This window comes from Hyperoodon ampullatus (genome assembly GCF_949752795.1).
Source record: "Hyperoodon ampullatus genome assembly, chromosome: 1".
NCBI classification, from domain to species: Eukaryota; Metazoa; Chordata; class Mammalia; order Artiodactyla; family Ziphiidae; genus Hyperoodon; species Hyperoodon ampullatus.
Window position 1 is genome coordinate 27,386,980 of NC_136914.1, and position 24,347 is coordinate 27,411,326.

The 24,347-nt window shown below is 42.2% G+C and overlaps 1 pseudogene across 1 annotated transcript; it reads left to right on the forward strand.

Moving 5' to 3' along the window:
• Nucleotides 1-5,009: 5,009 nt before the first annotated feature.
• On the forward strand, nucleotides 5,010-6,639 carry LOC307057189 (tripartite motif-containing protein 75-like; annotated as a pseudogene). The gene is made up of 2 exons: nucleotides 5,010-6,126; nucleotides 6,247-6,639. The product of its transcript is annotated as a tripartite motif-containing protein 75-like (transcript).
• The last annotated feature ends 17,708 nt before the right edge of the window (nucleotides 6,640-24,347 follow it).

Genomic DNA, 24,347 nt, shown 5'->3' on the forward strand with positions numbered 1-24,347 from the left:
CTTCTTTGTATGTTTGGTACAATTCCACAATGAAGCCATCTGGTCCTGGACTTTTGTTTGCAGGGAGTTTTGTCTATCACAGACTCTATTTTTTTTTTTTTTTTTTTTTTTTTTTTTGCGGTACACGGGCCTCTCACTGTTGTGGCCTCTCCCATTGTGGAGCATGGGCTCCGGACGCACCAGCTCAGCTGTCATGGCTCACGGGCCCAGTCGCTCCGCGGCATGTGGGATCTTCCTGGACCGGGGCACGAACCCGTGTCCCCTGCATCGGCAGGCGGACTCTTAACCACTGCACCACCAGGGAAGCCCCACAGACTCTATTTAATTTCTAGTGATGGGTCTGTTCAAATGAGCCATTTCTTCTTGATTCAGTTTTGGTGGGCTATATGTGTTTCTAGAAACTTGTCCATTTCTTCTAGATTGTCCAACTTGTTGACATATAACTGTTCATAATATTTGCTTGTGGTTTTTTTATTTCTGCAGTATCAGTTGTTATCTTTTGTCTTTCATTACTTATTTTCTTTATGTGGGTCCTCTCTCTTTTCTTCTTGGCGAGCCTGGCCAGAGGTTTGTTGATTTTGTTTACCCTTTCAAAGAACCAATTCTTGATTTTATTGATTTTTTCTATTGTTTTTATTTAATCTTTATTTTATTTACTTCCTCTCTGATCTTTATTATTGTCTTCCTTCTGCTGACTTTAGCTTTTCTTTGTTCTTCTTTTTCTAATTCTTTTAGTCAGTAGGTTAGGTTGTTCACTTGAAATTTTTCTTGTTTTTTGAGGAAGGCTGGTATTGCTATGAACTTCCCTAAGGACTGCTTTTGCTGCATCACATAGATTTTGTGTGGTTCTGTTTTCATTGTCATTTGTCTCAAGATACTTTTTTTTTTTTTTTTTTTGTGGTAGGTACGGGCCTCTCACTGTTGTGGCCTCTCCCGTTGCGGGGCACAGGCTCCGGACGCGCAGGCCCAGCGGCCATGGCTCACGGGCCCAGCCGCTCCGTGGCACGTGGGATCCTCCCGGACCGGGGCACGAACCCCCGTCCCCTGCATCGGCAGGCGGACTCCCAACCACTGCGCCACCAGGGAAGCCCTCAAGATACTTTTTTATTTCCTCTTTGATGTCATCATTGATCCATTGGCTTTTTTTAAATTAATTAATTTATTTATTTTTGGTTGCATTGGATCTTCATTGCTGCATGCAGGCTTTCTCTAGTTGCAGCAAGCAGGCTTCTCATTGTGGTGGCTTGTTACGGAACACGGGCTCTAGGCGCATGGGCTTCAGTAGTTGTGGCACACAAGCTCAGTAGTTGTGGCTCACCATCTCTAGAGCACAGGCTCAGTAGTTGTGGCACACAGGCTTAGTTGCTCTGCAGCATGTGGGATCTTCCCAGCCCAGGGCTCAAACCCATGACTTTTGCACTGGCAGGCAGTCTGGCTGCACTGGCTGGGGTCAAGACGATTACACAGTTGGGGGGTGGCTGTGATAGTGAAACCGCAAAGTTGCCACTAGAGCTGTTAGCAGACACTTGAAAACGGCTGGTTGTGTCCTTGAGTTTGAACCATTTCAGAAAACTCAAGTTCTCAGTGATGAGGGGAGGTATTTGAAACCACAACGACAATGGCCACCTGGGTCCACTTTGATTTTTAAATGACTTTAAATCCATCATCAGTGTGTAGGTGGGGAGGAGAGGGATTAGAGCTATGGAGCCCAGTATGAACTTGGCCTTCCTCAACTTCACCACTGCCTGCTTGCAGACACAGAGAGTATAAGTAAGTTGCCCAGAGTCACTCAGTTCTTAAGGGAGACCAGAAACCTGGCCAGGGTTTTAGTCATTCGACAGCTTAGCCGGGGACTGAGGTGATATTTGGAGATGCCATCATGGCGGGTTCACATGGAGTTGACAGTCACGTGTGGGAGGCAGATTTCCAAAACATGTGTAAATTTACAACAGCCAGAGTGGAAAGAGTTCCTGATCCTGTCCTTACAGCTCTGGCACATTTTGTTGGGGGAGGTGACTCCTCATGGAGTCGGGAAGCTGGATTCTGGAGGAAGGGACAAGTGAGCTCTGAGCTGGGCAGCACAGGAGACAAGTGAGGGCTCTGCTTGTACAAAGGTGCTGGGGCCAGAGGGGGCTGAACCTACAGGAAGAGGGCAGGAGGTTGAGCGCTGCAGAGGGCTTGGTGCTGGGAGAAGCTGGGGCTGAGGGCAGGACACAGTTCCTGTGCGGGGAACAGCAGTCCTGCAGGAGAGGGTGTGATTAGATCCTGGCGTGGGTGGGAGGAGACTGGAGGGGCCCAGCGGGTGGTGGTGGGCTGGGTGGTCAGAGGCTGGTGCAGGCACCCAGGGGAACATGTAGGGGCTTGGGCCAGGTTGTCAGTGGGGACAACAGAAGGTGTGTTCTTTGACCACAGCATCCTGAGCATGGCAGTTCTGGGGTTTTGTTAGTTGAGTACCATGAGCACCTCCATGTGCCAGGCCTGCTGCTAGGCACGTTTTCCCCTCCTCTGTAAATCCTTTCTGAGCTGTCAGAGGTCACAGGGCCATAGATGGAAGAGCCAGGATTGCAGCCCAGGCAGCCTGGCTCAGAGTCTCTGCTCGCTCACCCCACCAGGCTTCCTCTCCTTCTGGCTCCACTACCCTGTCTGTGGTCTTCTACAAATCTCTGCCAATCAGACAAGGCACAGAGAACAATCTCTCTTGTTTTTCACACTGATGTCTCTGAATTATTAAAAATGATCTGCTTTGACTTCATAATTGGCCATCTGTTAATCTTCTTTACCCATTTTTGTATCCTGATTGTTCATTATGTTTGCTTGAACTGTTGATATAAACTAATTAAATGCTTGAAGCAATCACGTAGTTTTCTGATTTTCAAAACTGCCTCCTCGGCCAAACAGATTGAACATATTTCTCTATAATTTATTTCTATAGTCTGTGGTTTTATGGTCACTTTGGCTTTTATTAGACATGCACATAGAAAACTGTTTACGCCTGTAACCCTACACCACCACCCAGACGAAGAAACAGATTGTTACCAGCACCGCTAGAGCCTTCTCACCTTCCTCCCAATCACTAGCCCATCCCTCCTCCCCCAGTATGAGCACTAATGCTGAGGTCTAGCACCATGAAGTCATTTTTCCCGCACACACGGTGTGTATTCTTTTGTGCCTGGCTTTTTGTCACACCACGTTACATCTTTGAGATTCATTTCAGGTTTGGGGTGAAGAGTACTTAGTGCCCACCCACTGCTGATTAATGTCCCACTGTATGAAGAGATGGGAATTCATTTACGCATTCTAGTGTTGTGGAACTTTGGGGTTATTTCCAGTTTGGACTTGTGGAAAGTGTTGTATCGATCCTTCGTAAATGTAGTTTTGTGTAGTTTGTAGCCCTTCTAGTTTATACTCTGGATGGTTACACAGCGTGAGTGACATAACTGAGTGTATGTTCTAAGATAGTTAATAATGCAAAATAGTTTTCAAAAGTGGTTATGCCCGGGGCTTCCCTGGTGGCGCAGTGGTTGGGGGTCCGCCTGCTGATGCAGGGGACACGGGTTTGTGCCCCGGTCCGGGAGGATCCCGCGTGCCACAGAGCGGCTGGGCCCGTGAGCCATGGCCGCTGAGCCTGCACGTCCGGAGCCTGTGCTCCGCAACGGGAGAGGCCACAGCAGTGAGAGGCCCGCGTACCACACACACACACAAAAAAAGTGATTATGCCCACTTATCTCTCACCAGCTGTGTATGAATGATCCAGTGACACCACATATCTCCAAGATGCTGTATCTTAACACTTTGAAATTCATTCTGGGGTCTCTGGACTCAGAGATTGTCTGAAACCTATCAGTGCTGGAGACGATCAACTCAATAGACACCCCTCCCCCCTCCGCCCATGGATGCTCACTTCCAGCTTTGGGATCACTTCGCTGATCCCAGTGGAAAGTCCGGAGTGTCTACCAAGACACATCCTCTGTGGGTGCCCTGAACTCCCAAGTTCTCATCCCTGAGAGTCAGCCTCTCAGCCTCCTTGAGAATCAGCAGCTGCGCTCCTAAGGGGAAGCACCACACCTTCTGCTCAGGATCTTGACCTCACAAATCCTCACTAGTTGGTAGCTCACCACTGTGGTCAGGGAGTACGTTTGTATGTGCATGTGTTTCTCCGCTTCAACTCAAATTGAAATACTGATCTCAATCTCATTCTGTGCTTGATGTGAAAAGTCAGTTTTGGGAAGGGGCCCAGAGCAAACTTCATCTAGCCCAAATCCCATCCACTTACGCACACAATTTGATACATCCTGTAGTTGAGAAGCTTAAGTGAAAAGTAAATTTTGATGTATTATGAGTTCAGTGCTGTCACAAATATCTGTGGTTTAAGCCAAGAAATACCATTCTTTTATTAGATTTTTGAGAAGATTGAAGTGATTGAAGCTGGAATTTTTATCCTTTAACCAGATTCTCTTAGAACTGGGATGTTATGCAACTCTCCCCAGGTCCCCAGATAGCAGGTGACTGAGTGGGGACTCTCACCCAGGGCCTGGCTCTTGTCCTCAAGCCCACACACTTTCCACAGTCCCAGGACCTGGTCCCATCAACCTGTGGTCCATGCGGGTGTAGGTGGGTCGTGGTGGAGGGGAGGATCAGAGGATGCCTCACGGTGGCAGTGAGAGTCCCTCAAGACACAGGGCACTTCCTTTTCACAGGAAGGATTATTTTTTTAGCCCCAGGAAGGAAAAGGAACTTTGGAGTTGTGTCTGCTCTCTGACCCAGAGAGTTGCTGAGCTTGGCTTCACAACCTCCAGCTGCTGAGGGCAGCAAGTCGCCCAGATGCTCTGTGATCGGCCACAGGAGTGAAGGAAGCCCCTCTGGGCACCTGGCTGCACACCAAGCCCTGCAGGGCCTGTAAAATTTCAGCGTCAAGGACGGCAAGTAGGGAAACCCGAGGGTGCGCCTGCGGCTCAGCACAGAGACCCTGCAGCCAGGCCTCCTAAGAAACCCACCTCAGTGCTGCCCCGATGGCGCTGGCCACGGCCCTGGATGGAGTCCAGGCGGAAGCCAGATGCCCGGTCTGTCTGGAGGGCCTGAGAGACCCCGGCACCACTGAGTGTGGCCACAACTCCGGCCGCTCCTGCATCCAGCGGTCCTGGGCTCACCTGGAGGACAGGTTCCCCTGCCCCGCGTGCCGCCACCCGTGCCAGGAGCGGCAGGTAAGGAGCAACGCCCAGCTGGCCAGGATGATCCAGGTGGCCAGGCTGCTCCAGAGCAGCCGGAGCAACAGGAGGAGGTGCGAGGAGCCGCGCCTATGCAAGCTTCACCGCCAGGTCCTGAGCCTCTTCTGCGAGGAACACCTGGAGGTGCTGTGTCTGTCCCCTGTGTGCCCGGACCCCTGGGCACCAGGGCCACTTGGTGAGACCGCTGGGCGAGGCCGCGGCTGAGCCCGGCAGAGGCTCGGCGCTCACGTGGAGCCTTTGGAGGGGGGGCGGGGTGCAGATATCCACAGCCTGGTGGCCGCGCAGGACAGAAAGCTGCTGGAGCTGCGGGAGCTGGCCTCGGAGTTCGGGCAGTGGACGGCGAGCAGGAGGCCGTCCTGGCGAGGCTGCTCCAGGAGGAGCAGCACATCCGGAAGCAGCTGGGCGCCAACATCACCGCCTTCTCAGACCACGCCTGCGAGCTGCGGGGCCTCCTGCACGAGGTGACGGAGCGAAGCGTGCTGCCCGGAGCCAGGCTGCTGAGCGGCATCGGGGGCATCCTGGGCAGAGGCGAGCGTCTGAGGTGCCCCGACGTCTGCCCCTTGCAGCTGAGGCGGGAAGGCTGCAGCCTCGCCCCGCCGCACTCGGCTCTGCAGAAAATCATTCAGACGTTCCGGGAGGACGTGACACCCTGGACCCCGAGACGGCGCGTCCCAACCTGCTCGTGTCCGAGGACAGAAAGTCGGTGACGTTTGCGAGGAGCATGCAGCTCTTCCCCTCAAGCGCGCAGAGATTCTGCCCCAAGCCTGCCGCGCAGGTCTCGCGGGGTCTTCGCCAGCGGCCGGCGGTACTGGGAGGGGCGGGTGGGCGGGGCTGCGTGGGCCGTGGGCGCCTGCGCAGACTCCGCCCCGGAGGGACAGAGCCGCCTCCGGACTGCGGGACTGTGCCGAGGGGATTACGAGGCCCGCGGGCCGGGGGGCGCCGTCCCGCTGGAGCTGAAGGAGGAGGCTGGCGGGATCGGTGTGTATCTGGACTGTGAGTTGGGCGCGATTTCCTTCTGCAGTTGGAAGGACGGGTCCCGCACATCCACTCTTTCACCGATAAATTTTCTGAGGTCCTAAAGCCCTCTTTCTGTATCGGATGCAAAGGATGATCAGTGATTTTGCTTCCTTTTCTTCCTGAAATGTATGGACACTAGGTAAAATATTTACACCTGTCCGTACATCTAGCTCCGAGACATTATTTTTTAATGCTTATTTTACTTAAAGCCATGAAGAAACTTTCTCATTTTATTTTCTATTTTGGTGGTGGTGGTGTCGTTTCCATAGCAGTAGAGATGTTGTCGGAACTAACAGGGACGCGGAGATTAACTGTAAAGTGTTTCTGGAATTCTAACGTTGGAGCCTGTAAAACTATAATTTCACAGCTTCAATAAATGTGTGAACATTTGCATATTTCCTATAACCACACACTTACCTGTTCATAAACACATTACAAGTTCCAGGTTGGGAGAGAAGACACAGCTGTGCGGAGACAGTTCTGAGAGGGTCTCTTGCTTTTCTGCCTGTGCTGGGATCGAAAAACTGCCTGACCCAGACTGTTTCCCAGGATGTTTTTATTATGGGAAACAGCCTTGAAAGATAGAGGTGGTGTCTCCATCCAGACTTTAGGACTCCCCTTTCTCTCTTCCTTTTCCACACACCTGGGAAAGATGCTGGGAAAGCCTGAGAGCGCCTCCTTTGGTGCAGGCGGCAATGTCAAAACAAGCGAGACCCCAGTAGTGCCAGGATCCTGACACCAGCCCCACACAGTAACCACCAAAACAAACAAACAAAAATCCAAGCTAGTCTCCTTTCTCTCTCAAGTTACCTTGGATCTACTCGGGTAACCACCGTTCTCTCCCCATAAATCTTATTATACGAGTAGTAAAGATTTTCATATTCCTCTGCTATGTGTGGCATCATTGGATGCCTGACACTAAACCAAATTTTGAGTGGGGATCCGCCGTGGCAATGCAACCTAGTCCTAACATTTGGCATTCTGAGCAGGCTTTTGGTGATATTCACCATCATCCATTTTCAGGGTGCTTCTCCTCTGTTTTTTTGTTTGTTTGTTTTTGGCTTCTAACTGGCTGTGATGCCCCAAGCAAGCATGCACTTTGAGCATTTATACTTTTACTTGCGAATCAGCGCACCCTTAAGGGGGTCCTTAAAAAAAAAGGGAGACAGAGAGAGAAAGAAAAGAAAGGAACCTGGGGAGATTACAAAACTAGAACAGAGATCCACAATTTGACCTAATTGGAAATCCACAATTTACTAAAAGAATCGATAGAACAAAAAAGGTAAAAGGCGGAGATTCTCTTTTATGCCTCCCTAAGCTAGTTGTTGATTTGGTAGGATCCCACTAAATTTAAACATAGTACCTCCGATAATGTTAGTCTGTTACTGAAGATAAAATGGACATGAAAGAGGTATGTCTCATCTTAACCATTGGAACAGTGGTTTTGCCTAAATTCCCCATGGTCATAGCACATGTTGTCATAAATGTCCAAGAGAAGGCATAGATAATCTGACCCACTGAGAAATAAATTGAAATCAAATCAAGCCATTGGCACTTACACATTGGGTTCACGACATAGGACGTTATAGGTGTCCCCACCTCCAATTACAATAGATAATAAGACTAAATGTTAATTAAAACAAGACATTCAAGATTTGAAATCCATTACGCATGATCTATTTAGTGGAAAGATTAATTATTCCCACTGCTTCTCTGTTTTACTTAAATTTCACCTCTTCTTTAACTTGAATGGATTGCATCTCACAGTGAGTTACTACAACCTAAATGCAGTGTTCCCATCCAATGTTGTCTAATTACTGATCTATCCAAGCAGCGACTGGTAAATATGTGGCCATTACAGATTTGGCCAGTATGTTCTGTTCAGGGCTTATTTCAACAGCTTCCCAGCTATAATTTTCCTTCACCTCCAAAGGGAAACCAGGCAATCCCAGGTACATCAACAGCCTTGCCCTGGCAGGCAGTGTGTGAGGGCAAGATTTTTACTTCATCCAACTTACTCTAGGAGAACTATTATGATTTACATTGAGGACATCCTTCTTCGGAGATTCATTTGAACACTCAACCTTGGTTGATTTCCTGAAAGCTACTTGGTTAACTGAGAGCATCTCTATCCCTAACACTGTCAAGAAATAGCTATTGACCCTTTCAAAACCCACAACATGAAAACAAACCCAACATCTTCTAGGCCTTTTGGGATTCTGGAAGCAACATATTCCTTAAATTTCACTTAAGGCCATTTTTTTCTGTTACTTGCAAATCAGCCCACCTTTAATGAAGCCCCTTCCACCGAAGCTGATTAGAAACTAAGTTGGAATTCTTTGGGTACTCCTATTAGTGCCCCCAGAAATATCTTCACTTTAGCAATTTCCTCCTGCTTCCTGGAGACTCTGGACCACCATGACCACCATAGGTTTCCCCTGGGCTCCTGTGCTGACCTGCTTAGATTTGTGTCATTGCCATTGCCAGTCACATGCTGGAATTTATTGGACATAGACGCTCTCACAGTGGCAGAGACTGTAACCCTCCCTACCCGGCTCCCCACAATGCCTTGAATTAAGGGCCGAGAACCCCACCAGGTCACCACAGCTACCTAGACCTCCTTACTACCAGATGGAGCCAAACTCGAGCCCTCTGGCATATTGCCCCTGGGGGAGGGTTGGTCTTCACTGTTCTCGGTCTCTTGCCAGATGCCATGGTGCAAAAGAGGTACATATAAGTGCATCATGTATTTGTTTATGCTTTTCAACTATCACAAGATAGTTTTTGTCCCTCTTTTTATATAATCACCTATGTATTAGTCTGCTTGGGCTGCCATAACAGAATATCATAAACTGGGGGGCTGAAACAATAAAACTTTATTTTATCATAGTTCTGGAAGCTAAAAGATCCCAGATCGAGGTCCAACAGTGTCAGTTTTTGGAGACAGCTCTCTTCCTGGCTTGTAGGCGGCTGCCTGTCTTCTCACTGTGTCCTCACATGCTAGAGAGGAAGAGAGAGCTACCTTGTGTCTCTTCTATGGACACTAATCCTATCAGTTTAGGGCACATTTTTAATATTACGTTTAACCTTAGTTACCTCCTAAAAGCTCTATCTCCAAATACAATAATACTGTATTACTGTATTATTCATATAATACAGAAGACTGTGGTCTTCTTCTCAAAATTCATAGCCCTAATCTTACCATAAGAACATAGAACAAACTGAAATTGAGGGACATTCTACAAAAACCTGACCAGTATTCCTCTAAACTGTCAGGGGACATCTGAGGACCCGTCACAGACCAGAGGAGCCCGAGGTTATATGACGTCCAAATGAAATGTGATATCATAGATGGGATCCTGGAACAGAAAAAAGAGGACATTAAGGAAAAACATGAAATCTGAATGAAATACGGAGTTCAGTTACTAATGTATCAATGGTTGTGAAAAATGTACTACAGTAATGTAGGGAAACTGGGTATGGAGGACTCAGCCCTTTGTATCTATGGGATTTGCATCCACAGATTCAACCAACTGTGGATCAAAAATATTTTTTAAAAATCCCAGATAGTTCCAAAAAGCAAAGCTTGAACTTGCCATACCCAGTAACGATTTTCATAGCATTTACACTGTATGAAGTATTGTAAGTAATCTAGGGGTGATTTAAAGTATACAGGAGGATGTGCATAGGTTATAGTATGCCATTTTATACAAAGGACTTGAGATCTGTGGATTTTTGTATCCTCGAGGGTGCTGGAACCAGTCTCCCTGCAGACGCCAAGGAACGTCTGTATATATGAGAGCTCTCTCTAGTATGCATGCAACTTTGCTGTGAATCTAAAACTATGGTAAAACAACAAAGTTATTTAAATACTATATGAAAGAGCGATGCCGTGATGGTCTGCGGCGCTTACGTGCCAGGCAGGAAACAACACACATTATGTCTACACTCATTTTATTGGCTAGTTCTAGTGATACGACACCACTTGTTTGCAATGTGGCTGGGATCCTTGGGAGCCACCTTGCAGGCAGGCCACTATATCCTTGAAAGAAAAGGAGAAAGAAAGAAGAAAAGACGGAAGAAGGCAGCCTGTGGGAGGGTCCCAGGTGTGGAGGACCTGAGGCCTCTTGGCCCTAAGTGGCGTCAACTTGCCATGCATGTGAGTGAACCCCGCTGGAAGTGAATCCTTCAGTCCCAGGCAGCCTTCAGGGGACGGCAGCCCCAGCCAACATCTGCACTGAAACCTCAGGAGAGACCCAGAGCCAGAAACAGCTAGCCAAGCCACTCCCAACTTCCTGACTCCTAACATGGTGACTGGCTTCCCCCCAGAGAGACTAGTCAACAGAAAGCAAGAGGGAAGCTGAAGACCTGTTCTGCCAGTTGTTCCCAGAGCACAGAGGGCCTCGTTTCTGCTTTGCGCCCTGAACTCCTTTCAGGGAGTGTTGAAAGTCAGCAGCTGCAGCAGCGCAGGATTTAATCCTTGTAGAGGTAGTTGGCAAGTGCCAATGGAAAATGCCAATTTGTAGTTGACAGCTGGCCCCTGGGGGCAGCACGAAGGTGCAGGAAGTAGACAAGGTGAAAAACGGCCTTCGTCCGGCTCAGGTCGGGGGGCAAGAAACGCTGCTGTAACACCTTTCAGTCAAAAAATGAGGATCTGGGTCTTTATCAAGTGCAAAGGAAATCCTGTGAAGCATTATAACATGATATAATAATATTTGAATTTTGAAAGGCTGACAATTCAGGAAACAGGTCTTTTGATGTCTTTAAGAGATCCAAGAAGCCGTGCATGGTGAGCAGTTAAATACAGGTGCGAGTTAGGGAATCCTCAACAGATTTTGTTAAAGTTGTGGTTTCTAAACCTTTTTTTTTTTTTGGTTTTTTAACATCTTTATTGGAGTATGATTGCTTTACAGTGGTGTGTTAGTTTCTGCTGTATAACAAAGTGAATCAGCTATACATATACATATATCCCCATATCTCCACCCTCTTGCGTCTCCCTCCCTCCCACCCTCCGTCCGTATCCCACCCTCCGTCCGTATCCCACCCCTCTAGGTGGTCATAATGCACCAAGCTGATCTCCCTGTGCTATGTGGCTGCTTCCCACTAGCTATCTATTTTATGTTTGGTAGTGTATATATGTCCATGCCACTCTCTCACTTTGTCACAGCTTTGAGTCCCCTCTCCTCGTGCACCCTGAAATAATGGTCTCTTTCCTCTTTGGCAGCTCCAGACTTTTTCCCGGGCTCCCTCCCCGCAACCTGTGGCGCACTAACCCCTTCAGGCTGTGTACACGCCGCGAACCCCAGTCCTCTCCCTGCGCTTTGACCGAAGCCCGAGCCTCAACTCCCAGCCCCGCCCGCCCCGGCGGGCGAGCAGACAAGCCTCTCGGGCTGGTGAGTGCAGGTCGGCACCGATCCTCTGTGCGGGAATCCCTCCGCTTTGCCCTCCGCACCCCTGTGGCTGCGCTTTCCCCCTCCGCCACCCGCAGTCTCCGCCCGCGAAGGGGCTCCTAGTGTGTGGAAACCTTTCCTCCTTCACGGCTCCCTCCCACTGGTGCAGGTCCCGTCCCTATCCTTTTGTCTCTGTTCTTTTTTCTTTTGCCCTACCCAGGTACGTGGGGAGTTTCTTGCCTTTTGGGAAGTCTGAGGTCTTCTTCCAGCGCTCAGTAGGTGTTCTGTAGGAGTTGTTCCACATGTACATGTATTTCTGATGTATTTGTGGGGAGGAAGGTGATCTCCGCGTCGTACTCCTCCACAATCTTGAAGGTCTTCCCTAAACCTTTTGAATTGCTGGTGGCATCAGCTTCCCCTTTTTGTTTGCTCTTTTACTATGGGATGAGTATTTGGCTTTAATTTAAATACTCTAAGATACAAAATATGACTCATTCCCTGTCACAGTTCATGTCACACAAGATTCCTTAAGACAGAAACCCCGTCAGTATGCTACTGAATCCTGAAAGGCTGGCCCTGCTTTGTAAGGTACAGTGTAATTCAACAGGATGGGGCCAGCCTACCTGCTAGGTTCTAATTAACCTAGAGTTCATTGTTATGCATTGAATCTCCTTTGGACCCATTGCTTTTAAGAATTACCATCGTCCTCCCTACAAGACTACTTCAGAAGTTGTCTGGCTTTTACACTTACACCTCCTGTGTAAAAACTGAAACTGTTCTAAATTTATCAGTGATCTAGTTTCTCAGCCAAGGAATATTTTTTATGTATGTTGCTCTCTGAGGCACTTTACAGTCTTGAGCTCTGGTTGCTCCAACTTGTTTTAGCAAGTTGCTCTTCCTCTCCTTCCCCTTCCTGCATATGCCTGCAAAGGCACGCAACAAACTTTTAATATGTAGTGTGAGACGTATATATGTATGTGTGTATGTATGGGCACACACAGGCATCTCTATGTGCGTTTATACATATGCACACGTACATTATCTATAAATTCATCTAAAAATGCCTATATCTGTTTCCTGCAGAAGTGAGATTTAGATGGAGCAGGTCTGTGTGTGCTATTTTGTTTTGTACACCCTTTTTTTTTTTGCGGTACGCGGGCCTCTCACTGGGGCATGGCTCACGGGCCCAGCCGCTCCGCGGCATGTGGGATCTTCCCGGACTGGGGCACAAACCCGTGTCCCCTGCGTTGGCAGGCGGAATCTCAACCACTGCGCCACCAGGGAAGTCCCACTGTAAACCCTTTTTTAAAATAAAAAACAATACTAAAGTGTGTTTACTTTCTTTGCCATTTGAAAACAACTTTTTAAAGAGAAAAAGCCAAGTTATTTTTGTTGCAGGAGAATGGGGTGAGAGAGGATGGTCATGTCCCAGATTGCAAGTTTAGAACTTTTTTTCATTTTTCAAAGCTAATATTATTAAAAGATTTTTCCAAATGCTGAAAAATTAGAAATATTTTTGTTTTGGTTTACTTATAGTATTTGAACTTTTCATGACACTTGTGGCTCAGTTTATACAAGTCATATTTAGTTAAGCATAACTATTTCAATTATGAAATACAAAAGCTTCCTTCCTTTGGAAGGAAGAAAATAGTGTGCAAACTGACCTACTAACACATCATCACAGGAAACATTACATTAAAAATAGGAAAACAGAAATGGTTATATATCAAAGTATTCTTTGCTCTTAACACCAAGTTAAAGACTTTGAAGAATATTATATGGCCACTTCCATAGCAACTGCCACAAAACAGTTGATATAAGGTATTAAGAGAACTTGCAGAAATAGAGTAATGTGATAATCCTGAAAGTGTACAGTCAGGAGATGGTGTAGGTAGTTCTTGTGGATTCTTAGTGTACAATCAGATGACAAATTTCCAGAGGAGGTTGATAGGACTTTTCTGCAGAGCAGCTGACAGTGGCCAGAGCCTCAAATTATCAACCACACTGTCTCTTACCAAGACTCATTGGAATCCAATTATATGATTTTATAGTAGGATGAGAGCTTAGATATAAAATGAAGCTGGGGCTAGAATCCGCTGTTTTTTCCTTGATCACTCTGGCCAGGTGGAAGCCAAGAATGGAAGAGGAAATATAGATCTGGAGTTTAGGGAGTGAAGTCATTTGTTGAAGTGAGAACAAAGGGAAGAAACAGAGGGTTGGAATTCAGGCTCGAATGTGTTAAAACAAGGCTATAGTTACTGATAGGACTAGAATGACCAATTTTTATCTTTTTCCTTAGGCTCTGACATGGCTCAGCTCATCCTGTACTTATCTAAAAGCTTGATATTTTGTTCATTGTCCTCTTTTTTTCAAAAATGATGTTAAAAATGGTGTTACTTGACTACTGAGGTTTTGGGCACACCCTTAAATTTTGTGCCCATTTATTCTAGTACTGGCACCAGGAGAGTGAAAATGATGAAGGGACCAAAGCCCTCACTGATTTCACGGAGTTTGGAAGTGACTGAGCCAAGAAAGAAGGGATCAACATTTACATCTCTTCTTTGGTCCACTACTCTGTATCTGCTCACTTCACTGACTCACCCATGACTCCAAATTGAGGTGGCACCATTACTTCTGATACCCTTAGCTATCTTGATTAAACTATATAAAATTTCTTTTCCTTTGTGTTCTGAAAATGTTAGAAATTGCAAAGAACTTTTAATAGAAAAATAATAAAACAAACACCAAATCACAGAGAAGGTAAAGTTTAAAGTACACATATTTGACACTCCTCTGGTCTCACCCTTCACCTTGCCAGTGAATAAAATATGGCTCCACTGCCATGGACTTATGCTGGTATGCCACTTTCAACATACATGCCACTGGTTATTGAGTTTTTTAATAAATTTTGAGAGAATCTTTGCCTTTCCTCTGATAACCTTGAATTAGGTAAAAGATCTGCATTGGCAGGGTATGATCAGTCTTAAATGCCCCATTGAAAAGGAACAATGGAAAAAGAGACAAGTACAGGAACAGTTCTACCATGCTGTGCTCAATACTCTGAACTTACATGAGTAAGGACAACTAGACACTCAAATCACTGAGTGTTTTATTGAACAGTTACTGCAGTTGTATGGCAGAAATCTATAGCCATTTAATTATGGCTGGTTTTTAACTTTTTCTGTGAATGTGAGAGTCTGATCTTGCAAAAGTGTAGGACTGTATTCCATGAGATGTATCTGAGCTGTATGAATCTTCTTTTTTTGTACAAATTATATAAACAAGTACATATATGTTTTCAACAGATATAATTGTTAATAGCTTTGTTTCTACTTAAATGCACTTGTGCAAAGGAATTATAATTCATCTAGAAAACCATTTAGAGTTCCCCCAAAATATCCAATTTAAATAACGAAATAACACATTTCATAAAACATCTTTTGTTTGTGTGTAAATTTAATTACAGTATTTTATAAGCACCTTCCATCCCCCCAAAACACTGTTAACAAGCTATGAAAGGGAGACAAACTTTCATGTATCAGAATTTATATTTCAAATTCTTTATATATAAATCTCAATTTTTTATTTTGACAAAATAGGGATTAAAGGTTTATGGCTTCTCCCACTCTAGAATGTTTACAAAGTAAAATTTCTAGTCAAGATATGAATATGTAAATTTCATATCTAGCATTAACTTACAGTAAAAGAATTAAAACTTTATGGCAGTGAGCTAACAGTCTTTGAATAAATACAAATTAGGAGCATATTTAACAACTTGAGAACAACTAGTTATCAATACAATTCAGACTTAGGATAGTGTCCTTCTTTGGTAATCATATCCTTAAATTCCCTCTGAGTTTTTATTTACATGTCTCACCACCACACCAAAATAAAGCCTAGCAGAATGATGAGCACTCATATATTGGAGACATCACTCTGCTTGAGAGTTTATTGGCATAAGCGTATTTTAAATTTCAATTTTAAGTTGGCCTTTGTAAGAAGCTGCCTATACAGATGAATAAAGGGCATAAAACAGAACTTCAAAAGAAATCAGACATTGGCTTCTTATGACGACATGTTGAAAAATAGGTTCAGAAGTAAACATTTCAGCTGTAATATAAACTGAACTACAATTAGTATTTCAGACTTTATTTTACAACTATAAATGGATATTATTCAAAGTAAAAAATACGTTCATAAACATTAAAGCCTATTATATAACATTGGTAGCAGTTAGAAGTTTCTTTCTTAGTCTCTCTATATAAATAATCAATGAACCAATAATTTTCTCCCTATTCTGCAAAGCCAAATAGCCAATGCAACTAATTTCAGGTTTAGGATTCTTTTTTTACAATCACTCAAACATATAAAAAGTAATTTTAATACCTTTGGAAAATTATAAGAATATGAAAGGACAATTTTAAACTCCTACACTTTTTACTGTTAGAGAGTTCTAAGACATTAAAGAGTTTTTCTTCTTAAACCAGGTAAGAATAATAATGTGCAGAAAAAGATAAGAGAATTTTGTTAAGCAAGTAAATAATTATACTTCAGACTGGAATTGCTTTTGAATTTATTTTCTCTCTAAAGAGAAACCAGAAAGAAGAGAATCGTGTGAAACTAATAAACCATCCCATTGCTTTCAAACAATTTCTTTTCATACAGAAATTTCTAAGCAATCACACTATTACGTGGGTGGGTATCTTTTCCTTCACTCCTCTTCTGGTAGACCTGGAGAAGTTAGATAGAGAAGATCTAGATTTGGAAGCAAAGGAGAAAGAAACACATAATAAGAAATGCTATCCAGCAGACCAATATACTCATGCTCTTCTGGATTTTTATCTTGTTCCTTTGTTTGGAACAGATTCCTCTGTTGCCTCATTTTGCCGAATTCTCTGTATTTATTTCTAGGTCTTATGTAGGTCAGTTAATTTCCCAATCTTGGGATAAGTGGCCTTATGTAGAAGACATCCTATGGGGCCAGCAGCACACTCCTCTCTGGTCATCAGTTATACACTCTAGGGGTGTCCCCTATATTGGTTGTGTGAGTCCTTCAGTTGTGGTAGGACTGAGTCCTTTGGGCATGTTGGTAGGTGGGGCTGACCCCCTGCTCAGTTGGCTGTGAGGCTCTGCTTCATGTGGTGGCTGCCAGTCCACTGCTGGACAGGGCCAGGTCATGGTGATGCTGGCTGTGTGACCCATGCATCCCAGGGCTTGTACTAGCCAGTTGGTTTGTAGGACTGGATACCAGCATGGCTGGCTGTGCATCGAGGGGATTCCTGGGGCTTGTCCTAGGCAGTTTGTTTTGACCACTTCCCAAAGACATGAAAACAGTCTCTTGCTTCATTTCTAGAAGCTTCTTTCTCCTTCACTTTTCTGATAGTCATGTTGGAGTGTCAGCTATAATTTAGCAGTAAGAATATGCAGGTATGCCTCTTCTAGGAATCATCTCTCAACTCAGACTGTCTAAATTTTGAACATAAAAAAGAGATGAGTTTTTTTGCTTATGAGCTAGGCAAAAACTAAAAGTATTCAGTGTTGGCAAGAGTATGGGGAATACACATTCTCATGACTTGTTATTGGAAATGCAAAGTGGTGAAACTTTTCTAGAGAGCAATTTGCCACTAAGTACCCATGTTTAAAATATGCATAATTTGTAGAGTACTTAAAGTGGTAGTATAAGGAACTTTGTGGTCCTTCTTCCCTGTGAATCAACTATAGCTGGTGAAATTTTTTTTTCCAAAGTATTTAAAGTTTATAAAAATTGTCTTAAGGGAGTATAGCAAACAGAGAAACATTTATTCAGGTGCTATAGGATGAATGTTTGCTTTCCCCCAAAACTCATATGTTGGAGCCTAACCCCAGTGGCTGGTATTTGGAGGTGTGGCTTTTGGGAGGTGTTTAGGTCATGAGGATGGAGCCCTCATGATTGGGATTAGTGCCCTTATAATGTAGAAACCAGAGAGCTCCCTACCACCGTGTGAAGACACAGTAAGAAGATGACCATCTATGAACCAAGAATAGGCTCACACTAGACACTGAGTCTGCTGGTGCCTTGTTCTTGGACTTCCCAGCCTCAAGAACTGTGAGAAATAAATCTCTGTTGTTTATAAACCACCCAGTCTATGGTACTTTGTTAAAACAGCTTGACAGACTAACATATCAGAAAAATCTACTAATGATAAGAACCAGAAATGATAAATAAGAAGGCTGATATAAAAACTCTATAAATATATACTTCCTTTCCTTTCTTCCCTCAGCTTTAAAGGACCTAAAATTGTATAAAGCGAAAATTACAGCAAAGTTGGATGTGTTATATATATGTGTGTGTGTGTGTGTGTGTATGCAATATGTATAACTATAATAGAATTAAAAGGGAAGAGACAATAGCACTACATATGTATTTCTATATCTTACTGGACTTAAAATAGTGTAACCTGAATTAGATTCAGATAAGTTTAGATATGTATTGTTTAAGTCCTAGAGCAGCCACTAAGAAAATAACATAGTGAAAAAAAGTTAAAAGAATTAAAATATTACACTAGAAAATATTCACTTAATGCAAAAAAAAAAAAAAAGTAAAGGAGGAATGGAGGAACAGAGGGAAAAAAATACGTGAGACATAGAAAACAGAAAGTAAAATATCAGGTATATGCCCAACCATATCAATAATTACACTAAATGTGAATCTACTAAACAAACCATTCAAAAGGTAGATATTATCAGACAGTAAAAGAAAAATGATCCAACTATATGGTCTACAAGAGACACACTTTTTATTCAATGTCACAAAACAGATTAAAAGTAAAAGGATAGAAAAAGATAATATGCAGACAGCAACCATAAGAGAGCTGAAGTGGATATACTACTGTCAGATAAAATAAACTCTAAGACAACAATTATTATTAGAGACAAAGACATTTTACAGTGATAAAAGGGTCAATTGAGAAAGATAAAATAACTATGAAGATATATACACCTAAAAACAGAGTCCCAAAGTACATGAAGCAAAAACTGACACAATTGAAATGAGAAATAGATGATTTAACATCAGGATGAAATTAGGAATCAATAGCAAATAAATCTGGGAAATTCACAAATAATTGGAAATTAACAACACACTTCTAAACAACCATTACATCAAAGAAGAAATCACAAGGGAAATAAGAAAATACTTTGAGATGAATATGAAAATGTATGGGATGCAGCTAAAGTTGTGCTTAGCTGAAAATTTATAACTCTAAACATCCATATTAAAAAAGAAGATCAACAAAAATAAATAAATAAAAGAGAAGAAATATGTCAATCAATAGGCTAACATTCCACCCTAAAACACTAGGAAAAAAAGAGCAAATGAAACCTAAAGCAAACAGAAGGAAGAAAATAGTAAGGAGTAGAACAGAAATGAATGAAATAGAGAATGGGGAAAGTATAGAGAAAATGAACAAAACCAAAATTTGGTCCTATGAAAAGGTCAACAACATTGACTAACCTTATCTAGACTGACCAAGAATAAAAAGGAAAAGACTCAAATTGCTAAACTTAGGAATGAAAGAGAAAACATCACCACAGACCTTATAGAAATAAAGAACAAATTATAAATATTCTGTATTGTATGCCAGAAAGTTAGATAACTTAGATGAAATGAATGAATTCCTGGAACGACCCAAACTACCAAAAGTGACTCAAGAAGAAATAGTGAAATCTGAATATACCTTTAACAAATAAAAACATTGAATTAGCAATTTAAAATCTTTGACAAAGAAAAGCCCTAGGCAAATGGCTTTACTGGTGAATTCTACCAAACATCTAAATAATTAGTATTAATCCTTCACAAACACTTCCAAAATATAGAAGAGGTAGAAACACTTCCCAACTCATTCTGTGAGATCAATGTTACCCTGATACCAAAACCAGAAAAGGATATCACAAGAAAAGAAAACTACTACAGACCAATGTGAATGTATTGATACAAAAATACATTGAAATACTAGCACACTGAATCCAGCAATATATAAAAATCATACCTAGTGGGATTTAACCCAGGAATGCAAGATTGGTTTAACATCCAAAAATCATTTACTGTAATGCATGATTTCAATAGAATAAAGGATGAAAATGCACAATAGTAATAGATAAAGACAAAACAGTTGACACAACTCAACACTCTTGTTTCATGATAAAAATATTCGACAAACTAGGAACAGAAGGGATCTTCTTCAACCTGATAAAGGACATCTACAGAGTTCCACAGCTAACATCATACTTAATGGTGAAAGACTGAATGCTTTCCATCTAAGATCAGGAATAAGACAAGGATGTCTGTTCTCACCACTTCTATTCAACATTGCACCAGACTAGTTAGGGCAATTAGACAAGGAAAAGAAAAGGCATCCAGATTAGAAATGAAGAAGTAAAACTACATCTATTTGCAGATGACATGAGCTCATACGTAGCAAATCCTAAGGAACCTACTAAAATCTATGAGAATTAATAATTTCATTAAGGTTATAGGATATAAGGTCAATAAGCAAAAATCAATTACAGTTCTATATATTAGCAATGAATAATTCAAAAATATAAATTAAGAAAATTCTATTTACAATAGCACCAAGAGAATAAAATATCAGGAGTAAGCTAAACAAAAGAGGTATAAAAATTGTATTCTAAAAAATTATAAAATGTTGCGATAAACTAAGTTAGATCTGATTACACTTGACCCTTGAACAACGTGGCGATTAGGGGCACTGACCCTTCACACAGTTGAAAATCTGCGTATAACCTTACAGTTGGCCCTCTGTATCTGTGGTTCTACATCCACAGATTCAATCAACCATGGATTGTATAGGACTGTGGCACTTACTTAGTGAAAAAAATCCACATAAGTGGACCTACACAGTGCAAACCCATGTTGCTCAAGGGTCCATGTTCATGTATTGAAAAACATAATTGTGAAGATAGCAATACTTCCCACATTGATCTACAGATTAAAGATAATGCTATCCAAATCACAGCTGGCTCTTTGCAGAAACTGACAAGCTGATATTAAAATTCATATGGAAATTCAAGGAACCAGAATAACCAAAACAATCTTGAACTATAAAATTGGAGAACTCACACATCCTGATTTAAAAACTTGCTAAAATAATGCAATAATCAATAGAACTATTATAGGATTAGTTCAAGGATTGATATTACATCAATGAAATAGAACTGAGAGTCCAGAAGTAAACCCTTACATTAGTGGTCAATAGATTTTTCACAGTAGTGCCAAGGTAATTCAATGGGGGAAAGAATAGTAATTTCAACAAATTGTGCTAGAACAATTGGATATCCATATGCAAAAGAAGTTGGACTCCTTCCTCACACCATACGCAAAATTTAACTCAAAATGGATCATAGACATAAATGTAAGATACAAAACTATAAAACTTTTAGAAGAAAATATAAATGTAAATATATGTGACCTTGGATTAGTCAATGCTGTTTTAACATATAAAGCACAAGCAACCAAAGAAAAAATAGACAAACTGGACTTTAACAAAACTAAAAACTTTTGTTCTCAAAGGACAACACTACGAAAGTGAAAGGACAATCCATAGAATGGAAGAAACTAATTTGCAAATCATATATCTGATGAGGGCCATGTATTCAAAATATATAAAGATTTTTACAACTTGACAATAAAAAGACAAGTAAGTCAATTGAAAAACATGGGCAAAGGATTTGGATAGCTGTTTCTCCATAGAAGATAGACAAATGGCCAGTGGATACATGAAAAGATGCTCTACATTGTTAGTCATTAGGGAAATGTACATCAAAATCACGAGATACCACTTCATATGCACTAGCATGGCTATAACAGGTACTGGTGAGAATGTAGAGAAATTGGAACACATATATTGTTGTTAGGAATGTAAATTGCTGTAACCACTGTAGAAAATAGTTTGGCAGTTCCTCAATAAGTTAAACACAGAGTAACCATATAATGCAGCAATTTCACTCTTGGGTATACACCCAAGAGAACAGAAAACATATGTTCAAACAAAAACTTGTACACGAACGTTCAGAACAGAATTATTCTTAATAGCCAAATAGTCATGGTGGCTTACTCCCTTGCCATAGCAAGCTCTGAATAAATAGGCGTTGCTTGTTCTCATTGAGATGATCTTCCTTTTTTCCTGCAGAGTATTACCACTCCACGTGAAGAGGTAATTGAGGCCAAAGGAATGGCTGAAACAGAGCAGGAGAGAGTAGAGAAACTCCGCCATGCAAGTCTTTCCAGGTAAGATAACACCTGCCTAGGAGCCAGAGAGTCAGCTGAGAATTTAGCAGAAAAGTATAAGTATGGTATCCTGGAATTTAAGGGAAGGGATTTTTGCAGAATTGATAAATTCTGCTGAGAAATCAGAGGGAAAACTAAGCAAATGAAGATGATTGACGTTATTTTAGAGAAGGTGTAAGATTAGAGTAGGTTAAAATGTGAATGGAAAATAATGAATTGGAGATGAAGAGTACAGAAGACTCATTTGAGAGCCTTGACTAAGGAGTGTGTGCGTGTGTTGTTTTACTATGTAGTCTTACCAGCGTTTAAACCTCAGTGCTGACCTGACGATCCAGAGGGCAAAGAGAATGAAGACAGTGTGCAAATGGCAGTTTGAGATTCCTGAGAAAGTGGGAAGGGAAGGGATCCACACACAAATGGAGCAACGGTCATACCTTCCATGAAACCCAGAGGAAGAGGAGGGTCAGGTTGGGCAGAGTAGGAGGTGGATTAGATGGGCGTCTTGTTTTATACTTGGAGGCTGAGGGATATACCATATGATGACTTCTCTTTTCTCTGTGATATGAGGCAAGGCCACCTGCCTTAAGATTAGGGCCTAAAATTTGAGGTGAATAGAAAAAGTTAGAAACAGTTATTGTGGAGCGCAAGGCAGCAAGCTGACCACAGAAATGCAGGTTTGCTGTACAGTTTGAGGTTCGATGAAGAATTTGAAGCATTTCCATTTGTATTTCTTATGTATTCTCCAGCAGCAATAACATGCCTGTTTGAAGACTTCAGGATTCTTCCAGAACAATGAGATGAAGACAGAGCAGCAGGAAAACGTGTAATACTGGCAGCAATTATGGAACTAATGAATTATACAATCTTAGCAGGAGAAAGGGACCAGTCAAGGGTCAATGCTCTGGAAGGCCTGATGGGGTTAGAATAGTGGCAGTGGCTGACCCAAGCTCTAGGCATGACCCCAGGTGTGCAGGAGGCCTTGGGAAAGCCTGTCTATTCTGCCTATTTTTCTTCTCTAATAGAATTTTAACAAAGCAAAGCAGAAGACATGTGGTTTGCATTGTTATTTTATTTATAAATATTCTGAGTGGTAACAGGTAAACTATCAAGGGTTTTAATTATAAATTAGCAATATTCTGAGGAATTTTAGATACACTGACAAGATTTTGAATGTTTCTGGTGAAAATTGCTGATAATTTTGTTAAGATCAGGAAAGTTTAAAATTCATCTAACATTTTGATATTATTGGTAGTGTGGAGAGAATTGTGGCATTCAATATCACACATCACTATTAAAAAAAAAAATACATCCAAAAGTGGAATGTATTGAAGAAGTCAATGATAAGTGATTTTGTTTTTCTCAAGTCACTTAAAAAATATTCTCTTGTTATTGTCTAAGATTAATATATTTTTCAAATACATTACTGCTATGCAATAATAAAGTTTACCTGATATCACTAGGTCACTAATTGAATACATAATTGAGAACAAACAAAAAATTTATGCTACAAAGAAATTTTAGATTCCTAAACATGTTAGACAACAGCTACCTTAACTAAATATCTGCAGAAAGAATTATTACACACTTTGTAATGAGAAATCAGTTTCCAAAGTGAAGAATACTCTGAAATTTGGCTTTAGTCCATCATATACATATTTTGTGTAGGGGAATGTACATGTATTATAATAATATATATGTAAAACATAGCTGTATATTTAAATATTCAGTATGTTATATTGTATATATTATCATAAAGGCATCAGGGTCTTTATTAAAAAAGTTTTATTTCGGGCTTCCCTGGTGGTGCAGTGGTTGAGAGTCCGCCTGCTGATGCAGGGGACACAGGTTCATGCCCCGGTCCGGGAAGATCCCACATGCCGCAGAGCAGCTGGGCCCGTGAGCCATGGCCGCTGAGCCTGCGCATCCGGAGCCTGTGCTCTGCAGCGGGAGAGGCCACAACCGTGAGAGGCCCGCGTATCACAAAAAAAATAAAAATAAAAAAATAAAAAAGCTTTATTCCATTGGTAAATTAGCAACATTAGGGATTTTCTCCGACATGGTCTTCGGACACTAGACTATGATTAATTGAGAAAAGAGTAATTTTCTATATTTTATTTAGTCTTGAGCAAGACGTCCTACAGATACTATAGTCCATGCAAGAATCCCCTACACTTAAAGCTGCTCTGCGCTATTCACACACTATAAAGGTTTATAGTCTAAACTTTAGGGGCCAAGTCTTATCTTCAAGGAGCTCACATCCAGTACTGGTAAAATTTGATGAAATAAAGTAGAATATGATAAATGACTTTAAAAACGTACTGATAAAAATGCAGTGATTGTTGGGAGTGGAAAATTATTTTAAGCTATTTGGACAAGGGTGGGCCTCGTATAGGAAATGAAGTTGGAAGAGAACCCTGGGGGAGAGGCAGG